Source organism: Lagenorhynchus albirostris, chromosome 6, assembly GCF_949774975.1.
Source record: "Lagenorhynchus albirostris chromosome 6, mLagAlb1.1, whole genome shotgun sequence".
In the NCBI taxonomy this organism is placed as follows: Eukaryota; Metazoa; Chordata; class Mammalia; order Artiodactyla; family Delphinidae; genus Lagenorhynchus; species Lagenorhynchus albirostris.
This window is the reverse complement of record NC_083100.1, coordinates 11814447-11831797: the sequence shown is the minus strand read 5'-3', so window position 1 is coordinate 11831797 and position 17351 is coordinate 11814447.

Genomic DNA, 17351 nt, shown 5'->3' with positions numbered 1-17351 from the left:
AGTCTGGGAAAACGCGGGGGGGGGCGAACTCAGGAAGACGCAGGAGCGAGGGTGGGGGGCGACGGGGGGGCACTGCGGCTTCAGAGCCCAGCGTAGGAGGGCCCGGGGAGGAGGGGGCGCGAGAGCTGGGCTGGATCTTACCTAACAGGTAAGATCAACCCCTCCGGAAGGAGGTTTCTAGTCAGGGCTTTTTCTCCCTGGAAATATAAAGGCTGGATTTCAGTTTCAGGGTGATAGGCCATGGTGAGATCTGTATTTCGTGTGAGGTTTTCTAAAGGACTTCTGGGCCAGCCTTCCACCTTGGAATCCCCGCATTTGCTGCAATGAAGTACCACGAAAAAGCAGAGGGACGCCCAAGGGCAGTGATTGGGGGGGTTATGGTCACTCCAAAACAAGAAGAGGGATCCCTGGGAAGCGTCGTATGTCTGGTGCGGTGGGGTTAGCTGCTGAGGAACTGAGGGAGAAAATGTCAATATCACTGCTTCTCCCCCCCTCCACCCCGCCCCATCCTAGAGAGAGGGCGGGGATTCACACCTTGGGATGAAGGCTTGGGGAGAAAATGAGACTCCCGGCCGTTATCATATTCTGAAATCTATTTGTGATTTTAAAAAGATGTTAGGGACCTACAGAGGGTTCATAAGGCCAGAACTCTACTGTGTAAATATTGGCTGAAGTGTTTGTTTCACACACAGCTTCTGAACCACCCCATACAATTTTTACCCTTGACCACAAGGATAATCGGGAGAAAACAGGATGGTGCCAGCTCAGCTGTACAGGAAAAGGCTCCACTTCATGAGTAGAACAGGTCAGCAACTTGGGTCTACTTGCAGAGACGCTTACACTGTTAGCTTGCTGTCTCAGTGTCACCACAAGCAAATGCTCCCCAAAGTTTTTGTTTGTTTGTTAAACTGACCTGTAAACAAGCAGTTTGTCCCCTACTGGTCCAGGTGGCATTAAGTACCCTTCATAAAATGACGCTTGTCACTCTTTTTAACGCTATCTTATTTTCCCACCCCATTGCTGGCCCGTTTTGGGGTCGCCAGCTCTCAAGCACTGCAAGACGCTCGCCGGGAAACGCAGCAGTGGAGTCGCCGGGCATGCTCAGTGACGGGACCCGCTGGGAAGCAGAGGAGCGCGCCTGGGCCTAATACCGGGCTGAAGGGCGGGGGGAGTTTCTTGGGGAAGCCTGCTGATTGGTGGGGCTGCCTGTCTGTCAAGCCTTGCATTGCAGGAGGGAGGTGGGGAGAGAGGGTGAGGGTACCAAGGTAGGTTGCAAAGCGTAGTTAAAAAAGAAGAACAACCAAAGGCGCCATTCAGCAGCGTGTGATACGTGAATTGGGGGAGCCGGTATCTGCAAGGCGGCTACTCCCCACCGAAGCCTGGGAGCTTCTCATTTCTTCCCTCACCTTCTTACTCCGTGCCATCGTGCAGCCTCATCTCAACCTGGTTAATCTATAATTTGTGTACTCGCTGTTGAATTGAAAGTCCGCCCTTCTCCACTTCTGACAGCTTGGTGATGTGGGCACACGTGCCCACTACAGCAAAGCTATAAATAGCAGATATAATCTGGTAACAAGGCGGCAATAACAGTGACCGGGATTCTGGGGGAATAGCGTGCTTCACGGGGAGCAGAGGAGGGAGATGTGAAGCAGGGAAGTCTGAAGTTAGTAGTAAAGTAATTGTGGGGTTTTACCCTTGGAGAGGGGAAAAAAAGGTAGAAGTGTTGTTTACTAGTAACAATGTAATCTAAGGCCAAGGGGCTTTTTAGAGGTTGGATGTTTAGCGCGGGGCGGGGGTGGAGAATATTTCAAATTTTGTAGGAAAAACAATCCCAATCCATTTACTTTTGAAGTGATCCCCCCCAAAAAATAAGCTAAATAAAAGAAATACACCTATATGGAAAACAAAATACTCTTTTCTAGAAGAAAGAGTCGTCTGGAAGATCAGCTTAATTTGCAACTATTCTAGAATAATCTTCACAGAAAGGTTAGAATTGTGATCATATAAAACTAATTGTTATTATAAAAGCTTTAAAAAAAATCTCAGCGGGAAAGGATTTCTGCTTTAAAAACACTTCAGTGGCTAATATATTCATTAGAAATCATGAAATAAGCCATATTGCTGTGACATTTTGTTCCAAACCGATGGATTTCACGTGGTAGATAATCACTGATCATTGGATGTTCTTGTTCTTTCTTCCTACTTGCTGATGTTTTACTACCAACGTTAAAGGTGGTGAATATTTAATTATAATTATACTACAGTAATTTCATATTTTCTCTACTGTTTTATTAATGGGTTGAGATAACTCTGGAAATCTGGTTCATATACAGAAGAGAAAGACGCTTTTGTGGAAACTAACTGAAGTAACTTGGAGCAGGTACATGTATTACCTTGCCACCGTATGCTAAATTAGTCTTGAGGTGTACTGTAATGAAATATGCTGTATGAAAAATTCACTCCCAACTGAAAATTCACAGAAACCAAAAAAGCAATCTTACCAAATATATTGCTCAACGCTGCCATCTATAGGACAGTTAGAGATGATTTACGTAACAGGCTAAAGTGCGTTTTAAAACTACAAGAGCTGAAATAATAATACATCAAAACACTGGGACAGCTATGTTGATGTTGACAAATGCAGTGATGATTCCAGGAGTTAAAACTTTACATGCCATGGGTGCACTATGGGGCAATATGTCTACAATTAGCTTTAAAATGGAAATATCCGTCTGTGTGTGACACTCTCAGGAACATCATACAAACTTTATAAATTATTACATAATTTCCCTAAAGTGATCTCTAGCTATAAATTTATTTTAGTTATGAATTAATCTGTTATAAATTAAACATTTTATATATGCTCAACATAGAGAAGTATAAGTTACTGGCATAAATAACAGAAATGAGAATTGAGTTGGCTGAAGGGACAACCAACCATTTGAAAATTAGAAAGTATTTTTTATCAAAGTACATGTTTTACTTAAGTTAAATAGGTCAAAACTGGAGGAGCTGTTTAAATATTTTCAACTCTAGAATTAATTTTGACAATTTAGAATGATGCTTGAAGGAAAATCAAAACTTGTAGATTTTCTCACTTTAGTGGTTTTTTAAAATTTTAAGAGAGCTCTCAATAGTAAGCAATATTTGAATGGCTACTCTGCAAGGCAGTATGAAAAGTATAAAAAGAAGCAGCTTCTTACACCTTTTGTAGGGTAATAAGAGAGAAAATAAAGATAATTGATAACTAAAGTCATGTGTGTGTTAAATGTCAAATAAGTGGTATTTACTTAGAGCAGGTGGATGGTAGGTGAAATAACCAAAGAAATCTTCCGGAGGAAAGGAGCCTTAAGCTTGAACTTGAAGAGTGGATATAACTCGTAAGCAACTGGCAATTTTTTCCCAGCCAGGCGTTTTGGAGCACCTCCTTGGGTTAGACATTAGGCTAGCCACTGAAGATATAAATATCTCAGACATTATCCTGCCCACAGGAAGCTTACAGTGAAGATGAGAGACAAATACAATTACAAGGTACTGGGATCTCAGAGCACTGTGATCTCAGATACCATAAAAACCAACTGCCTTCTGATTTAAAAGTCATCAATCACAGACACAATTTGGGACCCTCCAGATGTCTCTCTACTTAATAACCTTATTTTCTCTTGTAATTAAACTCTTTCATCCTTTTGGATTGAAAATGTGAAATAGTGAAATTAAAATAGTGAGCTGAAAAGTCACATTTAGCTGGAGAGTCTGCTAGATCAATGCATCTCAAACCTAAGGATCTTGTTAAAATGCAGGTTCTGATTTAGAAGGTCTAGGGCAGGCTGAGGTCTGCGTTTCTATCACGCTCCAGGGGACGCTGATTCTGCTGGGTGAGTGGGTGTGGGCACCACCCTTTCAGTAGCACAGTTGCAGGTGACTGATGATTAGTTTAAAGGCATAGTAATACGGTGCTGTGAAAGGCAAGGGGCATACTTACATTTTAGGATTGTACACATACCAAGAACTACAGCAATAAAAACTCTACTTGACTGAGACATTATGGCATTGAGGTTTCTCGCTTTTCAATCACAAGTATTAAAGTTTTTGACAAGTGTGAAGAGTTATTCTCTCTCAAACATTTGTGTTAGTGTTTTCCAAAGTGTGATGAAAAATGCAGAGTTCTGGCTATATCCAAATCCTACTGAACCAGGATCTCTCAGAGAACGCTGGACCCCCCACCAAATGCATTCTAAGAAGTATTACAAGAGAATGTTATTTACGCTAAAATTTAAGAATCACTGGTTTAGGCACACAGGAAAATTAATTAAACACCTTGGGAACAGGATTTCAGAAAGACACTAATACTTTCAAAAGACAATTTCAAAACAGTTGTTGGTTTTGGTTAAATAAAGCATGAAATAAACAGATGGATAAGGTTGAAGGACAGGGAGAAGGTGAAGACTCTATGCCACTATTTTTCCATTCCAGAAATTTTACTGATTGGTGACTTTTTTAGATTAGTCCGTAATAACTGACACTTATCTAAGAGACTTGCTTTTACTTTTTAAAATTTTTCTTGATTTCTTTAATTATTATATTTTCATTTTCTTTTGCATTCTTTGATGAGGATTGGGGGTTTGTCAGTCAAGTTAACTGAGACATTACTGCATTGAGGTTTCTCTCGTTTCAATCACAAGTGTCAAATTTTTCTGACAGGTGTGAAGAGTTATTCCCTCTCAAATATTTGTGTTAGTGTTTTCAGTGGCGATCTGCCTGCTCCCCTAGGTGACCTTCCTTATTATGCATGTGGACATTTGCATAGATGACAATACTTCCCACAAATTTGCTTACTGTCTTTCAGTTTGGCCAAGGTTAATTGTGGTTTCTTTGACAGTAACACAATTGACAAAACAAAAATATTTTCTTTCTCCCTAACAGCTTCTTCAATTTCTCTACTCCCTAATTCCCCTCCTATCTCATTTCAGCTGACTCTAAAAGGGAGCACTCTTCAGGACCACCAACGGGTGGTTCAGGACCACGGAGAGCGTGAGAAAGGGGCACTTCCGAAATATTCTAGTCATGCAGGTGGGAGAAAAGATGACCCTGGAATTGTTGCTGCACAACCTTCACTTAAAGAATAGCAGTGGAATTCTGATTCTCTGATATTTGGGAGGAATTATTTTTCAGAACATTAAAATGTTCCATCAGTGTTTTCCAAACTTCTTTATCGAATTCTATCTAATGACAGATGAGAAGACACCAAAAGTAGGCAGAGCTAGAAGCTGCCAGTGCAAAACGTCTTTTGAAGTTTCAAGTTTATGATGTGCTACCTTTTATGTAAATTTTCACATTTTTTCAGTTATGAGACCCACCCGTCTACCATAGAAGAGAATGGAAATCATTCAGAGATAAATGAAGTTGGAAACGGATAATTAGAGGAGTGTGTGAGGGCTCCAGTCCTAGGTTTCTAGAACTGCCCTGGGAACTTGCAGCTCATCTTTCAGTTCTGTGAACTACCTAGAATCCTTTCAGTAGTTTTCCTCCCCTCTACTTTTAATTTTACTTAAGCTAGTTTCATTTGAGTTTTGTTACTTGCAACTGAGTGTGTCCTACTAATGCAGATAGGTAGGATTTAGATAGACAAATGCGAAGAAAGGTAATCCTAAGCTAGCAGCAAAACAAGATCACAGACAAGGAGGCAGGAGTGTAACTTGGGGTTTTCTGGGACAGTGAAAAAATTGGCTTAAGAAAATTGGAGTGGTTTATAAGGAATAGATTTAAATAACTTCTCTGTACTACAACTGAGTAGGAATATAAATTCTTTCAGCCTCCTCAGAAGGCAGTTGAACAAGAGCTATAAAAATTTCAAATGCATATGCCATTTGACCCAGTAATTCCACATTTTATGGAAATCATCATACAAGATTCATTGAAATTTATTTTGTAATAGAAAATGACTGAAAGCAACATACATGTCCATCAATAGAGAACTTATTAAATAAGTTATTCCATATTTACTTGTTGAAATCCTGCATGGTCATTAAAAATAATTTAGGAAACTTATTTGTGTCACTGTGGAACAATCCTTACAGGAAAAAAAAAGGCAAAGTCCAAAACTGTATTAAAAGTGCTATCATTTATTTTTTTTAAAAAAGCACAAGTATATTTTTAAATACATAGAAAAAAATCTAGAAGGGAAAATAAGAAATCTTAGCAATGGTTTTCTCTGGGAAAGGGATTCTTTTTTCCCATATTCTGTTATAGTGCTTGTTTGTTTTTTCAACTACATTCCTGTACTACTACTTGAATTAAACTACTATAATTATATATAACAAGTACAGAACAATGAAACCTTTAATGATGTGTAATAGTTATCACTTGCTTAGGAATTTCTATGTAGCCATTGTTTTAAACCCTTTTATATATTGGGTTGGCCAAAAAGTTCGTTCGGTTTTAAGTAAAAATAAAAGACATTTTTCATTTTCACGAAGAACTTTACTGAACAATGTATTCACTAACCGAACGAACTTTCTGGCTAACCCAGTATTTTCTCATTCAGTCCTCACAGCAACCCTGAGAAAGATGTTATCCTCAAATTGCAATTGAGGCTGCTGCAAATAAGGCTCAAAGAGTCAATGTCATAATTCCCAACTCTGACTCCAAAGCTTCTGTCTTTAACCATTCCACCCTTTTGACTCCAAGAGTTGCTCCTGACTTCGCTGTGATACCACCAAGGACAGATTTCTGTGGATAAAAACTAAATTTCCTTGCAGACAGTCAATGACATCCAATAAGGATTCTCTTCATAATGGCTAACAAACCAAAACAAACTTCTCCTTCTCTACCAGGTGCTTAGATTTGGCGCAGCGGCTTCCTTAAACTGACAGTTAAGGTACACATCACCTTGTCAATTTCATCAGCAAGCAATGAATAATAATAGTTTCTCCAGCAGTGAGAGCCATTAAATTGTTTAATCAGGATAACGACAAAGTTGGCCTTTTATGTTGGATAAATCAGTCTTGGAGTTTTTGAGGATGGATTTAGAAGAGAGAAGGTTGGAGGCAGAGAGGTAATTGACATGGAAATTCATGGGCATCTACCCAGAATTCACCTTCCATCTTTTCCCCAGAGCACCCTGATACCCTGTGGATTAATTCATAGAAGGTGACTAATTTAGGCCTTAGAACTGAATCGTCTTGGTTCAATGGGCTCTGCTGCTTACTTACCATCATTGTAAATGTTGAAGACTTATCTAACCCACCTCATGTCTCAAGTATTAATAACATGAGAATAATGATAGTATCTCACTGGATCATTGTGAGATTTTAAACAGATAGTTCTTGTGTTATCAGTGCTCAATAAATATTGTCATCATCATTATTGTTGTTGTCTTTAACCACGTGTCTTGAATGGGATTAGTCCCACCACTCCTCATCTCTCCCACCTTCAATCCCTCACCCCATGCAGAATAGGGCCTACGATGTAGTGGTGAGGTCACAGAAATCTTATTGTTAAAGAAGTTGCAAGAGTTTGCCAGGTTGACTCTCGCCTTAATTTATTATTTCTTAAGTATCACCAGTTATATGTGTTAAATATATCACCAGACAAATATGTGTTAAATAAAGATGGCTGAAAGAAGCACTCCAGGTATGAGACTCTCGGAACAATGGTGGGAAAGTCTTGAAGAAAAGCAGGCATCCTGTGTGGACTGGAAGAAAAGGAACACACAGCCTGTCTATAAATGAGATCATGTATGTAAGGGATTAAGCACCTGGTAACCATCATGGTTCCATTATAAGAAGTGGAGACTACAAATTCTTTGAGCAGTCCTCTTCATTTGAGAATCATTCACAGCAGGCACTCAACACTCCACTGTAGAATTGAATATTATCACATTAACCTTGAGGGCCCACACAGATGACTTTGAATGCAGATCAAAGAGCTTGGAATTATTTGGCAAAGAATGAGGAGCACTTGGTATAATAAACAGGAGAAGTAACATGAGCAGATCTGAAAAATAGAATAAAATGGAAATCTTGGGCAGGGCAGGCTAGTTAGAAGCCTGTTTCAAAAGACCAAATGAGATACTGAGGGTCTGGGTTATGTTTGTGGTGGTGGAAATGAGGAGGAAGGAACACGTGTAAGAGAAAATTCAGAGGTGGGGACGATGGGCTTTGAAAACAGATTGACTGGGACAATCGTAAGAGAGAAGTCAAACATGACTGGAATTTTAATCCTGAGCAATTGGGAGGATGGTGGGACATCTGACCACCTTTTTTTTATTTTCAAGAAATGAAAGAGTATATTATGCACAGAAATAGTAGTCAGAAGTCAGCATGTTTGTGCCAGTTCCCAGTCCCCCTACGTCCACCAGGGTGACACAGTTGGCCGATACGAATTTGCACAGAGAGTGGAGTGGAGTTCAGGGCCACAGGCCTCACAAGCAGCAAACAAGCCACCCTCCATCCTTGCCATCCCCCAGGACGTGGGCAGTTACCGGCAGTCACACCGTGTGCACCTTGACCTATTTGGTTGCCAATATGACTAGCTACAGAAACTGCTCTGCCTCAGAAGACAGATCCACCTACAGGCTGGCCACTCAGCAAGAATTTTAAAGACTGCTTTGGACCCACTGAGGTCCTTGCCCCTCCCAACACCATTTTTTTGAAGTGCACGCATATGATCAATTTTAGTTTTATTTTTTTGAATTGTATTTTATTTTTTATACAGCAGGTTCTTATTAGTTATTTTATACATATTAGTGTACGTATGTCAATCCCAATCTCCCAATTCATCTCACCACCCACCCTCACCCCCAGCTTTCCCCCCTTGGTGTCCATACGTTTTTTCTCTACATCTGTGTCTCTATTTTTGCCTTGCAAATCGGCTCATCTGTACCATTTTTCTAGATTCCACATATATGCATTAATATAGGATATTTGTTATTCTCTTTCTGACTTACTTCACTCTGTATGACAGTCTCTAGGTCCATCCACATCTTTACAAATGACCCAATTTCATTCCTTTTTATGGCTGGGTAATACTCCATTGTAGATATGTACCACATCTTCTTTATCCATTCGTCTGGTGATAGGCATTTAGGTTGCTTCCATGACCTGACTATTGTAAACAGTGCTGCAATGAACACTGGGGTGCATGTGTCTTTTTGAATTATGGTTTTCTCTGGGTATATGCCCAGTAGTGGGATTGCTGGGTCATATGGTAGTTCTATTTATACTTTTTTCGGGAACCTCCATACTGTTCTCCATAGTGGCTGTATCAATTTGCATTCCCACCAACAGTGCAAGAGGGTTTCATTTTCTCCACACCCTCTACAGCATTTGTTGTTTGTACATTTTCTGATGATGCCCATTCTAACTGGTGTGAAGTGATACTTCCTTGTAGTTTTGATTTGTATTTCTCTAATAATTAGTGATGTAGAGCAGCTTTTCATGTGCCTCTTGGCCATCTGTATGTCTTCTTTGGAGAAATGTCTCTTTAGGTCTTCTGCCCATTTTTTTGATTGGATTGTTTGTTTTTTGGAGATTAATCCTTTGTCCATTGATTCATTTGCAAATATTTTCTCCCATTCTGAGGGCAGACTTTTTGTCTTGTTTATGGTTTCCTTTGCTGTGCAAAAGATTTTGTTTCATTAGGTCCCAGTTGTTTAGTTTTGTTTTTATTTCCATTACTCTAGGAGGTAGGCTCAAAAAGATCTTGCTGTGATTTATGTCAAAGAGTGTTCTTCCTATGTTTTCCTCCAAGAGTTTTATAGTGTCCTGTCTTACATTTAGGTCTTTAATCCATTTTCAGCTTATTGTTGTGTATAGTGTTACGGAGTGTTTTAATTTCATTCTTTTACATGTAGCTGTCCAGTTTTCCCAGCATCACTTATTGAAGAGACTGTCTTTTCTCCATGGTATATTCTTGCTTCTTCTGTCATAGACTAGTTGACCATAGATGCGTGGTTTATCTCTGGGCTTTCTATCCTGTTCCATCGATCTATATTTCTGTTTTTCTGCCAGTACCATATTGTGTTGAATACTGTAGCTTTGTAGTATAGTCTGAAGTCAGGGAGTCTGATTCCTCCAGCTCTATTTTCTTCCCTCAGTACTGCTTTGGCTATTCGGGGTCTTTTGTGTCTCCATAGAAATTTGAAGATTTTTTGTTCTAGCTCTGTAAAAAATGCCACTGGTAATTTGATAGGGATTGCATTCAATCTGTAGATTGCTTTGGGTAGTATAGTCATTTTCACAATATGGATTCTTCTAATCCAAGAACATGGTATATCTCTCCATGTGTTTGTGTCATCTTTGATTTCTTTCATTAGTGTCTTATTATAGTTTTCTGAGTACAGGACTTTTACCTCCTTAGGTAGGTTTATTCCTAGGTATTTTATTCTTTTTGTTGCAATGGTGAATGGGATTGTTTCCTTAATTCTCTTTCTGATCTTTTGTTGTTAGTGTATAGGAATGCAAGAGATTTCTGTATATTACTTTTGTATCCTGCAACTTTACCAAATTCACTGATTAGCTCTAGTAGTTTTCTGGTGGCATTTTTAGGATTTTCTGTTTATAATATTATGTCAGCTGCAAACAGTGACAGTTTTACTTCTTCTTTTCCAGTTTGTATTCCTTTTATTTCTTTTCCTTCTCTGATTGCCGTGGCTAGGACTTCCAAAACAATGTTGAATAATAGTGGTGAGAGTGGACATCCTTGTCTTATTCCTGATCTTAGAGGAAATGCTTTCAGTTCTTCACCATTGAGAATGATGTTTGCCGTGGGTTTGTCATACATGGCCTTTATTATGTTGAGGTAGGTTCCCTCTATGCCACTTTCTGGAGAGTTTTTATCATAAACGGGTGTTGAATTTTGTCAAAAGCTTTTTCTGCGTCTACTGAGATGATCATATGGTTTTTATTCTTCAGTTTGTTAATATGGTGTATCACATTGACTGATTTGTGTATACTGAAGAATCCTTGTATCCCTGGCATAAATCCCACTTGACCATGGTATATGATCCTTTTAATGTGTTGTTGGATTCCATTTGCTAGTATTTTGTTAAGGATTTTTGCATCTATATTCATCAGTAATATTGGTCTGTAATTTTCTTTTTTTGTAGTATCTTTGTCTGGTTTTGGTATCAGGGTGATGGTGGCCTCGTAGAAGGACTTTGGAGTATTTCTTCCTCTGCAATTTTTTTGGAAGAGTTTGAGAAGCATGGGTGTTAGCTTTTCTATAAATGCTTGGTAGAATTCACCTGTGAAGCCATCTGGTCCTGGAATTTTGTTTGTTGGAAGATTTTTAATCACAGTTTCAATTTCATTACTTGTGATTGGTCTGTTCATGTTTTCTATTTCTTCCTGGTTCAGGCTTGGAAGGTTATACCTTTCTAAGAATTTGTCCATTTCTTCCAGGTTGTCCATTTTATTGGCATAGAGTTGCTTGTAGTAGTCTCTTATGATGCTTTGTATTTCTGCAGTGTCTGTTGTAACTTCTTTTTCATTTCTAATTTTATTGATTTGAGTCCTCTCCCTCTTTTTTGTGATGAGTCTGGCTAAAGGTTTATCAATTTTGTTTATCTTCTCGAAGAACCAGCTTTTAGTTTTATTGATCTCTGCTATTGTTTTGTTTCTATTTCATTTATCTATGGTCTGATTTTTATGATTTCTTTCCTTCTACTAACTTTGGGTTTCGTTTGTTCTTCTTTCTCTGGTTCCTTTAGGTGTAAGGTTAGAATTTTTATTTGAGATTCTTCTTGTTCCTTGAGGTAGGATTTTATTGCTATAAACTTCCCTCTTATAACTGCTTTTGCTGCATCCCATAGGTTTTGGATCATTGGGTTTTTGGTTGTCATTTGTCTCTAGGTATTTTTTGATTTCCTCTTTGATTTCTTCAGTGATCTCTTGGTTATTTAGTAACATATGGTTTGGCCTCCATGTGTTTGTGTTTTTTACGTTTTTTTCCCCTGTAATTTATTTCTAATTTCATAGAGTTGTGGTCAGAAATTATACAAAAATCATTTGAAAATGATTTCAAATTTCTTAAATTTACCGAGGCTTGATTTGTGAACCAAGATGTGATCTATCCTGGAGACTGTTCCGTGTGCATTTGAGAATAAAGTGTAATCTGCTGTTTTCAGATGGAATGTCCTATAAATATCAATTAAATCTATCTGGTCTATTGTGTCATTTAAAGCTTGTGTTTCCTTATTAATTTTCTGTCTGGATGATCTGTTCATTGGTGTAAGCGAGATGTTAAAGTCCCCCACTATTATTGTGTTACTGTAGATTTTCTCTTTTATAGCTGTTAGCATTTGCCTTATGTATTGAGGTGCTCCTATGTTGGGTGCATATATGTTTATAATTGTTATATCTTCTTCTTGGATTGATCCCTTGATCATTATGTAGTGTCCTTCTTGTCTCTTGTAACATTCTTTAGTTTAAAGTCAATTTTATGTGATATGAGTATTGCTACTCCAGCTTTCTTTTGATTCCCATTTGCATGGAATATCTTTTTCCATCCCCTCACTTTCAGTCTGTATGTGTCCCTAGGTCTGAAGTGGGTCTCTTGTAGACAGCATATAGGTGGGTCTTGTTTTTGTGTCCATTCAACAAGCCTGTGTCTTTTGGCTGGGGCATTTAATCCACTCATGTTTAAGGTAATTACTGATATGTATGTTCCTATTACCATTTTCTTAATTGTTATGGGTTTGTTTCTGTAGGTCCTTTTCTTCTCTTGTGTTTCTCACTCAGAAAAGTTCCTTTAGCATTTGTTGTAGAGCTGGTTTGGTGGTGCTGAATTCCCTTAGCTTTTGCTTGTCTGCAAAGCTTTTGATTTCTCGGTTAAATCTGAATGAGATCCTTGCTAGGTAGAAAATCTTGGTTGTAGGTTCTTCCCTTTCATCACATTAAATATATAATGCCTCTCCCTTTTGGCATGTAGAATTTCTTCTGAGAAATCAGTGGTTAACCTTATGAGAGTTCCCTTGTATGTTATTTGTCATTTTTCCCTTGTTACTTCTAATAATTTTTCTTTGTCTTTAATTTTTGTCAATTTGATTACTATGTGTCTCAGCGTGTTTCTCCTTGGGTTTATCCTGCCTGGGACTCTCTCAGCTTCCTGGACTTGGGTGGCTATTTCCTTTCCCATGTTAGGCAAGTTTTGGACTATAATCTCTTCAAATATTTTCTTGGGTCCTTCCTCTCTGTCTTCGCCTTCTGGGACCCTTATAATGTGAACATTGTTGCACTTAATGTTGTCCCAGAGGTCTTTCAGGCTGTCTTCATTTCTTTTCATTCTTTTTTCTTTATTGTGTTCCACGGCAGTGAATTCCACCATTCTGTCTTCCAGGTCACTTATCCGTTCTTCTGCCTCAGTTACTCTGCTTTTGATTCCTTCTAGTGCATTTTTCATTTCAGTGATTGTATTGTTCATCTCTGCTTGTTTGTTTTTTAATTCTTCTAGGTGTTTGTTCTTTAATTCTTCTAGGTCTTTGTTAAACACTTCTTGCATCTTCTCAATCTTTGCCTCCATTCTTTTTCTGAGGTCCCGGATCATCTTCGCTATCATTACTCTGAATTCTTCTTCTGGAAGGTCACCTACCTCCACATCATTTAGTTATTTTTCTGGGGTTTTATTTTTTCCTTCATCTGGTACATAATCCTCTGCCTTTTCATTTTTTCTTTCTGTGAATGTGGTTTTCCTTCCACAGGTTGCAGGACTGTAGTCCTTCTTGCTTCCTGGTCAATTTTAGGTATAACTAGCTTGAAGTTTTTTCTTTTCTTTGCCCAAATGTAACCTTTTTTTTTTTTTTTGCGGTATGTGGGCATCTCACTGTTGTGGCCTCCCCCACCGCGGAGCACAGGCTCCAGACGTGCAGGCTCAGTGGCCATGGCTCACGGGCCCAGCCACTCCGCGGCGTGTGGGATCTTCCCGGACCGGGGCACGAACCCGTGTCCCCTGCATCGGCAGGCGGACTCTCAACCACTGCGCCACCAGGGAAGCCTCCAAACGTAACCTTTTTAAGTTTTCTTCTCTTAATCCTTATTCATTAACTCTGTTGGTAAATGACATTGATTGTCATCATGAAATTTCCCATCAGTAATTATATAAGCCAATTTCTGCAATAAGAATAGTTGAAATTATTTTTCTAAGTTCTAAAATAATATTTCATCATAAACAATTCCCTAGAGTCTGCCTTTTGGAATCCCTCTTCTCATCTAGTTTGGAGATTCGTTTCTAAAATAGGGATCATGAATTATTTGTAGTGAGGTGGATGGACCTAGAAACTGTCATACAGAGTGAAGTCAGAAAGAGAAAAACAAATACCGTATGCTAAGATGTATATATGGAATCTGAAAAAAAATGTTTCTGAAGAACCTAGGGGCAGGACAGGTATAAAGACACAGATGTAGAGAATGGACGTGAGGACATGGGGAGGGGGAAGGGTAAGCTGGGACGAAGTGAGAGAATGGCATGGCATATATACACTACCACATGTAAAATAGATAGCTAGTGGGAAGCAGCCGCATAGCACAGGGAGATCAGCTTGGTGCTTTGTGACCACCTAGAGGGGTGGGATAGGGAGGGTGCGAGGGAGACGCAAGAGGGAGGAGATACGGGGATATATGTTTATGTAGAGCTGATTCACTTTGTTATAAAGCAGAAACTAACACACCATTGTAAAGCAATCATATTCCAATAAAGATGTTAAAAAATATAAAAATTAAACCATACCCACAGTTGCTTGAGGAAAAAATAAATAAATAAAATAAAATAGGGATCAGCACATCAGATAATACAGTTACTATACATTTCACCCAAGCTTTAAAAATGCATTGAATAGGATAGAGAAGATGTGATACATATATACAATGGAATATTACTCAGCCATAAAAAGGAACACAATTGGATCATTTGTAGAGACATGGATGGACCTAGAGACTGTCATACAGAGTGAAGTAAGTCAGAAAGAGAAAAACAAATATTGTATATTAACGCATATATGTGGGATCTAGAAAAATGACAGATGATCTTATTTGCAAAGCAGAAATAGAGACACAAACATAGAGAACAAACATGTGGATACCAAGGGGGGAAGCGGGGGGTGGTGTGGGATGAATTGGGAGATTGGGATTGACATATATACACTACTGATACTATGTATAAAATAGATAACTAATGAGAATCTACTGTATAGCTCAGGGAACTCTACTCAGTGCTCTGTGGTGACCTAAATGGGAAGGAAATCCAAAAAAGAGGGGATATATGTATACACATAGCTGATTCACTTTGCTGTACAGTAGAAATTAACATAACAGTGTAAAGCAACTATACTCCAATAAAATTTAATTTAAAAAAATGCATTGAATATTTTACTGCTTAAATCCTCTACGTAATATAGAAATCTTTGGGGAATTTTTATATTGTATTAATTGAAGCATATCAAAGTCGATTGATTCAAAAGACCATGAATTCTACCTACATAACAGGAGGCAAAAGTAAAAATTAGTAATTGCAATTTCTATTCCACTTCATTAATTCTAGTTTAAGCTACTTTTGGTGTGTTCTATGGAGGAAAAGGGTTATTTGAAGAGTTGTCACTATATTTGTCTCTAGCAAAACTAAAGTTTGTTCATTTGTTTTTTTTTTATTCCAGTTGCTCACCAATTGGAAGACTGAGTTTTCCAGGAATTCTTCAAAGTATAATTTTCAGGACTCTGGCTACCAAAGGCTAATTCTTATCTTTCTCTAAGTTATAATACATTCATGGGTTCTTCAGACATTAAAATAAAGGTCAACCCTTTAGGGTGAAGGGAGTAGAAAATAAAAGAGGCCATTTATAGCTTTAAGTTCTTTCTTTATAAAAAGAACTGCTCTGTGTGCCTGGTTTGTGAGGTGATGCTGACGGCCCATCTCTCCGTGGGCAGGTGGGGCTATCTTTGTCACCGTGTCTGGCTTCAGCTAGGATGTGGATTCAATAACATTATGCTGACTCGCAGGCTACAAAGCCTCTGACGCAGGGTCATCACATCTAAAGCTTGATTTTATGTCAGTAGCTGACCTTCTTTTCACCTTCTTCCCCATGGACTTCTTAACTTAGTATTTCTAAAGATATTATACAGTGCCACCTTGCTGACTTAGACGAGGCAGTGACAAATTTAATGTTACTTCACCTCTGCGAGGGAGAATTTAAGACCCATCACTGTGTCCAGAACCCAAGTAGCGTATTTGAATATTCTGAACTGCAAAACTGGTTGCATTAACTAGACTGGAATGGAAATGATGAAAAGAGACAAGCTGTGCAAGGAATTATCAGTTTATCTTCTGGAGAAGGTTATCTCAGAGGTCAAACATTTCTTTTGTCTAACAATGCTTGGAATAAAGAAACATCCCTACTTATAGTCAAGGCTAAGGGATGAATAATCTCTTAAACTGTGCCCCATATCCAAGATGCTGTTATTTACAGGGTGTGAGCACAAGATAGAAAACACAGGTCTAATGCCTTTTCCTGATCTCAATGTTTTTAAAAGGAAATTTGCATTTTGGTTCACTTTTCACTGAAGCAAAATGACAATTTACATTTCAATTGTGGTTTTCCCTAGGCACGGTGTAGTTCACTGAACATGTCAGTCTATCAGCATTTTCTACAGCTGATGTTTCGGTGTCTAAAATGGTGTGACAATACCACTTTTATGATACTATTTTTCTCCTGTGTAAGAGTGCATAATGAGTTATATACCCTTAATAATATGTTTGCCCCCTGAATGTAAAAGCAGGCAAGGTCAGAAGTTACATTAATCATTTGGCAATGGGCTCATTTGGTCAAATGTCATCAGATAATTTCCTGAGAGCTAAAAATTAGTCAAATTATTGGCTTAACTAAAATGCCTAGTGGGTTAAAGTAAATGATTATTCAGTTCAGTCACAGACAGTTGATCTGGTAGGCCTAGTTGATGATGTTCTAATTAATGCATTATAATATCAATCAAAAATTACTTACTGGGCACCGATCAGGTACATTACACTGATATTCAGTAGGGAGCCACGAGGAAATAACCCACTAAGACATTAGCTAAATGAAGACATATACTGAGCAACCATAAACTGCAAGCTAATGGGGTAGACATGTGTCATTATGAAGTATCAACCTGTAACTATGGGACTGAACGACCTGAAAGCACAGATGTGCTCTGGATCACCCAACCAAGCAGGGATCCAAAGGATCCAAAACTTAACCCTCTTTAAATCACAGCTGTCTCTGCCTGGGAGAATAGAGAAGATACAGAAGTTAAGGCTGGCAGTAAAATGACCACATAGCCTGCAAATTCTCAAAGGGAGGAACGCCATTAACAACTATTAGA